General features: G+C 42.3%; 1 non-coding gene across 1 annotated transcript; it reads left to right on the top strand.

Moving 5' to 3' along the window:
• Window positions 1-4,310: 4,310 nt before the first annotated feature.
• LOC120074792 (small nucleolar RNA R71) lies at window positions 4,311-4,417 on the top strand. The gene has a single exon (XR_005481074.1). It is a non-coding gene; the product is annotated as a small nucleolar RNA R71 (small nucleolar RNA).
• Window positions 4,418-6,326: the final 1,909 nt, after the last annotated feature.

The raw sequence follows: 6,326 nt of genomic DNA, 5'->3' as shown, positions 1-6,326 counted from the left end.
TCCTTGCTTCCCCTGCGGCCTTTAAGTCGAAGTTTAGCTTTTTCACTGCCCACAATGCTTTATGCTCTAACTCGAGTGGTAAATGACATGCCTTTTTAAATACCAATGCATACGGGGACATGCCTATAGGTGTCTTATAGGCGGTCCTATATGCCCACAAGTGATCGTTCAGCTTTGTTGCCCAATCTTTTCGTGAAGGCTTCATCATCTTCTCTAATATTAGCTTGATTTCTCGGTTGGACACTTCAGCTTGACCATTTGTTTGTGGATGGTATGCGGTGGCCACTTTATGGAGGATATTATATTTGAGCAGCAAATTTTTGACAATGTGATTATCAAAGTGGGAGCCTTCGTCATTTATTATGGCACGTGGAGTGCCAAAACGAGTGAAAATATTTTTTTTTAAGAACCTGGAGACTACCGCGCATCGCTTGCGGCGCACACTACCGCTTCTACCCATTTGGAAATGTAGTCGATGACTAACATAATATATTTGTGACCATTCGATGGTGGGAATGGTCCTATGAAGTCTATGCCCCAAACGTCGAACAATTCCAGTTCTAAAATGATGTTCATGGGCATCGCCTGCTTCCATGAAATATTTCCCGTGTGTTGGCACCGGTCACATTTCATCGCGTAGTCTCTTGCATCCTTAAATAATGTTGGCCAATAATACCTACTTTGTAACACTTTCGTGCTGTGCGTTGGCCTCCAAAGTGTCCCCTATATGGCGAGTCATGACATTGTAATATATGCGTTGGTCAACAGCATCTGGTATGCACAGGCGCAAAATCTGGTCTGACCCCTTTTTATATAGATTTGGCTCGTCTCAATAATATGATCTGCATTCATGTCTGAGCCGCCTCTTTTGGTGGTCTGTATAGTCTTCAAGAAATTGTTCGCAAACCAGAAAATTGACCACGTCCGCGTACCATGGTAGTTCTTCAATCTTAAATAGTTGCTCGTCTAGGAAAGTTGCATTCACCTCTGACTAGTTGCGGTCAACTTCTTGATTTTCTAATCTCGATAGATGGTCTGCAACCTGGTTCTCCGACCCCTTGCGATCAATAATTTCCATGTTGATATCCTGGAGAAGGGGAACCCATCTAATCAATCTCGGCTTCGCATCTTTTTTGTCATTAAATATTTTATCGCCAAGTGGTCAGTGTGAATGATTACTTTAGTTCCCAACAAATAAACTCTGAATTTTTCCAACGCAAATATCACTACAAGCAATTCTTTTTCTGTGATGGTGTAATTTGTTTGAGCAGGATTCAAGGTTTTACTCACATATGCGATGGGGTGTAGCATTGTTTTCTTCTTTTGCGCCAGAACTGCTCCCATTGCATAGCCGCTTGCATTGCACATTAATTCAAAGGGATGTGTCCAATCCGGTGCGATCAACACAGGTGCAGTTGTTAATGCGTTCTTCAGTCTCATGAATGCATTGCACTCAGTGGTCATGCAATCTTTGAAAACTCTTTTACAAAACGTCTATAGAAGCCAACATGTTCTAAGAAGCTCCTGATAGCCTTCACATTCGCTGGAGGTGGAAGCTTTTCAATCGCCTCAATCTTTGCCATGTCCACCTCCAGCCCATTCTTGGAGACCTTGTGCCCAAGCACAATACCTTCCTTTACCATGAAATGGCATTTCTCTCAATTCAGCACGAGGTTTGTCTCTTCACATCTTTTCAATATCTTCTCCAGGTTGTTGAGACAGACTTCCTATTTTGCCCATACACCGAGAATTCGTCCATGAAAATTTCCACAGAATCTTTGAGATATTCATAAAAGATGGCCATCATACACCTCTGAAGAGTGCTCGACACATTGCAAAGGCCAAGCAACATGTATCGAAACGCAAATGTTCCATAAAGTGAATGTGGTTTTCTCTTGATCTTCAGGAGCAATCATGATCTGGTTATAGCCGACATATCCATCCAAGAAGTAGTAGAAATCATTTCCAGCTAGGCGGTCTAGCATCTGGTTGATAAAAGGAAAAGGGAAATGATCCTTCTTTGTTGCCGCATTCAGTTTGCTGTAGTCAATGCAAATCCGCTATCCGGTGACGGTCCTCATTGGTATCAGTTCGTTATTTGCATTAGGGACTACCGTCATCCCTCCTTTCTTCGGCACGCATTGCACGGGGCTGACCTACGTGCTGTCAATTATTGGATAGATAATTCTCGCGTCTAACCACTTGATTATCTCCTTCTTTATGACCTCCTTCATCGCAGGGTTGAGTTTGCGTTGATGTTTGATCGATCCTTTGTGATTCTCTTCAAGACGAATCCTATGCATGCAGTATGCAGGGCTGATTCCTCTAATGTTTGCGAGCGTCCAACCAATTGCATTTACATACTTTCTCAGGATGCTTAGCCGCACATTCTCTTGATCTTCATTAAGTGTGGAGGAAATTATTACAGGTAGCTTTTCATTCTGCCCCAGGAACGCATATTCAGGTGGTTTGGAAGGGTCTTTAGCTCTATTGTTGGTGGTTGTTCCAAGGATGGTTTTGTTGTTTTTCTTTCTTCATTCGTTGTTATGCTTGTCTTCTTTAGATGCGATCATCTCATCTTCTTTGGTTGTTTTTTCTGTAATCGCATTGCATGCTACTATGGATGTGGTCGTATCCTCATCTTCATTTTTTATCTATAGACTTTTCTACTTCATTCAAACTTGGTTCATCGTTGGATTCATTGATGTCTTCTTCATCAGGATATTTCATGGCTCGGATAATGTCAAACTTGAGCTTCTGTCCATTCACATTCAGTGTGATCTCTCCTTTGTACACATCAATTTGGGCGCGACCAGTGGATAGGAATGGTCGTCCCAGTATGATGGGTATATCCTTGCCTGCTTCATAGTCTAGGATGATGAAGTCTACTGGTAATATAAATTTGTCGATTGTAACTAGAACATTCTTCACCTTCCCCTCTAGATGCACAAGAGATCTATCCGCTAATTGGAGAGTCACCGTCGTGGGCGCCAGTTGCCCCACATTCAGCTGCTTGAAAATTGACAGGGGGATTAAGTTGATGCTGGCCTCAAGATCGCAAAGCGCTTGACCGATGTAGAACCTTTCAATAGAGCAGGGTATAATGAAACTTCCAGGGTCGCGCATTTTTGGTGGAATTATGGATTTTGAACTTTGCGTTAGTGCCACCGTTGCGAACTTACCAATGTTTCTCTTCTTTGTCACTATGTCCTTTAGAAACTTCGCATACGTGGGCATCTGTTCAATCGCTTCAGTGAAAGGAATGTTAATATGCAACTGTTTCAGTATGTTCATGAAGCGTTGATACTGTACCTCATAATTTTTCTTCTTTTTGAGTCTCTAGGAAAATGGTGACAGCTGTATTCTCACGGTCCCCTGTTCTTTCGTCTCCGAGGTGGACGTAATATCCGGTTTCTTTGCCTCTTTTTCTTCTGTTTCTCCTTGATTCAACGCAATCTTCGATTCCATCACAATTGGAATAGTCCGACTAGGCTCCTTCTTCTCCCCCGCCACAGTCTTTCCGCTCCGCAACGTCACGACTTGACATTGCTCTTTTCTCGTACCCCCTGGGTTGCACGGGAGTTCTGTTGAACTCAGCAGGGCCCCTTATGGTCTATTCTTGAGTTCACCCGCAATCAGACCTATCTGAATCTCCAGGTTGCAGATAGACGTCGCTTGATTTTGAAGCACTGTTTTATTATTTTCAATATATTGCTTTAACAAACTCTCCAAAGATGAAGATTGCGGCGCCTGCAAACTGTTGGCTTGGTTTTACGTTTGACCGTTTGTTCGCGAAAAAAATCCTGGTGCTCTTCTTTTTGTGCCACTGATTGAAAATATTGTTGTTGATTTTTCCATGCGAAGTTAGGGTGGTTTCTCCACCTGGGGTTGTACGTGTTGAAAAACAGATTATTCGTCACAAAATAGACTGACTATCAGTTTCTTGGGCATTCCTCCATTGGATGGCCTTCAACGCAATTAGCATAACTTGCGCCTTCTGGTTGATTGCGTTGACTTGCGCACTATGCGTTCTTGGGCTACTGATTGCAATTCCTTGTATCAAATTCATCATTGTAGTCATTTGGTTCTGAAGGGATGCGATGGCCCTGTTATTCGCGTCACTGTCCTTGATCCTTAATCTTTGATCGCTTTCTTTTCAGTCTTCATGATTTTTAGAAATACGATCAATTATATTCTTGGCTTCATTATATGTTTTATCAAGCAGACCTCCAGCTGCTGCCACGTTGGTAGTAGTCTGCAAAGCAGGGTTCAATCCATGGTAGAAAATTTCCATTTGTAAACAGTCTTGTAAGCCATTATGTGGGAAATCTCTTACCAGCCTCTTAAACCTCGCCCAGGCATCACTGAGCGATTCGTCAATATCTTGTTCAAAATTGGTGATCAACTTCCTCCTTCTGGCGTTCTCTGTAGGGGGAAAGTACTTCTTCATGAACTTTTCAACTACTTGTTCCCATGATGTAATCTCCCTTGGTTCGAGAGAATAAACGCATTTTCGTGCCTGGTCATACAACGAAAATGGGAACAATGTTAATCGAACCTCCTCAGCGGAGATGTTTGGGAACACGAACGTGTTGCAGATCTCAATGAAACTTCGGAGGTAGGCGTGCGGGTCCCCGCCATGCCTGTTGCCAAACTGTCTGGCAGTTTTGATAATCTACAGCATCACCGGTTTCATTTCAAACCTTGATCCGTCAAGAGCTGACCTCATGATTCCTGGGGAGAAATCATAGAGGTTGGGCGACGCATAGTCCCGAATGGGCCTATTGTGGTCGTTTGCCAATAGGATGGGATTCACCATGATATTATTTGCATTTGGTGCTCTATTTTCTGGTTGTGCCGCCATGTTTTGATCTTTCTCTTATTGTTGTTGACGACTGTCTCTTCTTCTCCTTTGGAACGTTCTCTCAATGTCTGGGTCGTAAATGGTCTCAGGATTTTGTCCATCGCTCATACGACGCCCAATTCTTCTCTTACCTAAGGAGAAGTAGTGCACAGGGATAGAGAGTCTGCAAAGAAAATAAAAAAGTTACCGTTAACATAATGTATTGCCGTAGTCCCCGACAACGACGCCAAAAACTTGAAGCGTATTGTTAATGTGATGAAATAATGGTGTAGAATGCGATGGTGGGATATGCGTTGTGCATGCAAGTTTTCTCAGCAAGATCCATGTATAAATCCTACTGAGTTGCCTGGTAACCCCAAGGTCGTACACAGGGACTAAGGACACAGTATGCGATGGTAAATTTTGATTACTTTGCGGTAACAAATAATTCAATGCGTTGGTTGGTTTGTTGTTTAAGGTATAAAGTTTATGCGGCGGATTTGAGAAAAGAGTTAATTATGCGGTAGATACAATGAATATGCAGAGGAATGGGTTGAAAAGATCTTTAGCTAGCATTTCCTGAGAATGCGTTCAAGCTATGCGATCATGCTACACTCATGTGACAACAATTCATTTTCCAATGCAAATGCGATAGCTCATAGTTTTAGGACGCATGCAATGTATGCGATGATGTCTAGAGAGCTTATTCCTACGTCTCTACTTCTTACCTATGCGATGATGAAGGATGCACACAGGTACAAGGTGACCGCATACAATCATATCCTATCTCTAGGGTGCATGCGATGCGTTAATAGCAAACAGAACTTATTCCTAAGCTTCTATCTCTTGATTATGCGGTTCTAATCTGACTCTCCTGAGCCTCGATTTTAATCTGAATTTTTCAAGCCTAGATTCTATCCTTAGACTACCCTCCCGAGTATTTCTAAAGGATGAATGACGCATACATAATACAAGATAATCACATAAAGTGAAGATCCCAGGTTATGCTAGCTAAGTGCTTTTCAACCTATTCGATAGTTTTAGCTACTCATGCGTACTATAAAGAGAGTGGACAGATATAAAGATGCAATTTTCATTTTATAAATAAGTTCAGAATACAAAATGACAATGGAAGAATAAAGGTAGAGAGCCTGGTAGCAATATCTTGCTTCCCAAGGCATTTACAGTGGGTTATCTCTATTCTGCCCAAAAGATGTTCTTGCTTCCGCAAGAGTTGGCCCTCTCTCTGTTTTTTACGCTTTCTGACACTCTTCCGAGTTAACCAGGATGATCTCTCGGCGTATTCTCCCTTCACTCCCTTCACTCCCTTCCACCTTCTAAGTAAAAGAAAACTATGAACAAGGCTAACTATCTTCTATATGGTGAGCTCTCCGAACTGAGCGAACTTCTTAAACGGAGGTGGCCTTCGGTATTTATAGAGCTTCAGGGTGAAGAGTTTTCTCTCTCGAATGATTGCATTGAT

Source organism: Benincasa hispida, chromosome 3 (genome assembly GCF_027475165.1).
Source record: "Benincasa hispida cultivar pf3 chromosome 3, pf3_genome.v1.1, whole genome shotgun sequence".
Taxonomy (NCBI): Eukaryota; Viridiplantae; Streptophyta; class Magnoliopsida; order Cucurbitales; family Cucurbitaceae; genus Benincasa; species Benincasa hispida.
The sequence above is the reverse complement of the archived record's forward strand: the minus strand, read 5'-3'. Positions and strand labels throughout refer to the sequence as shown.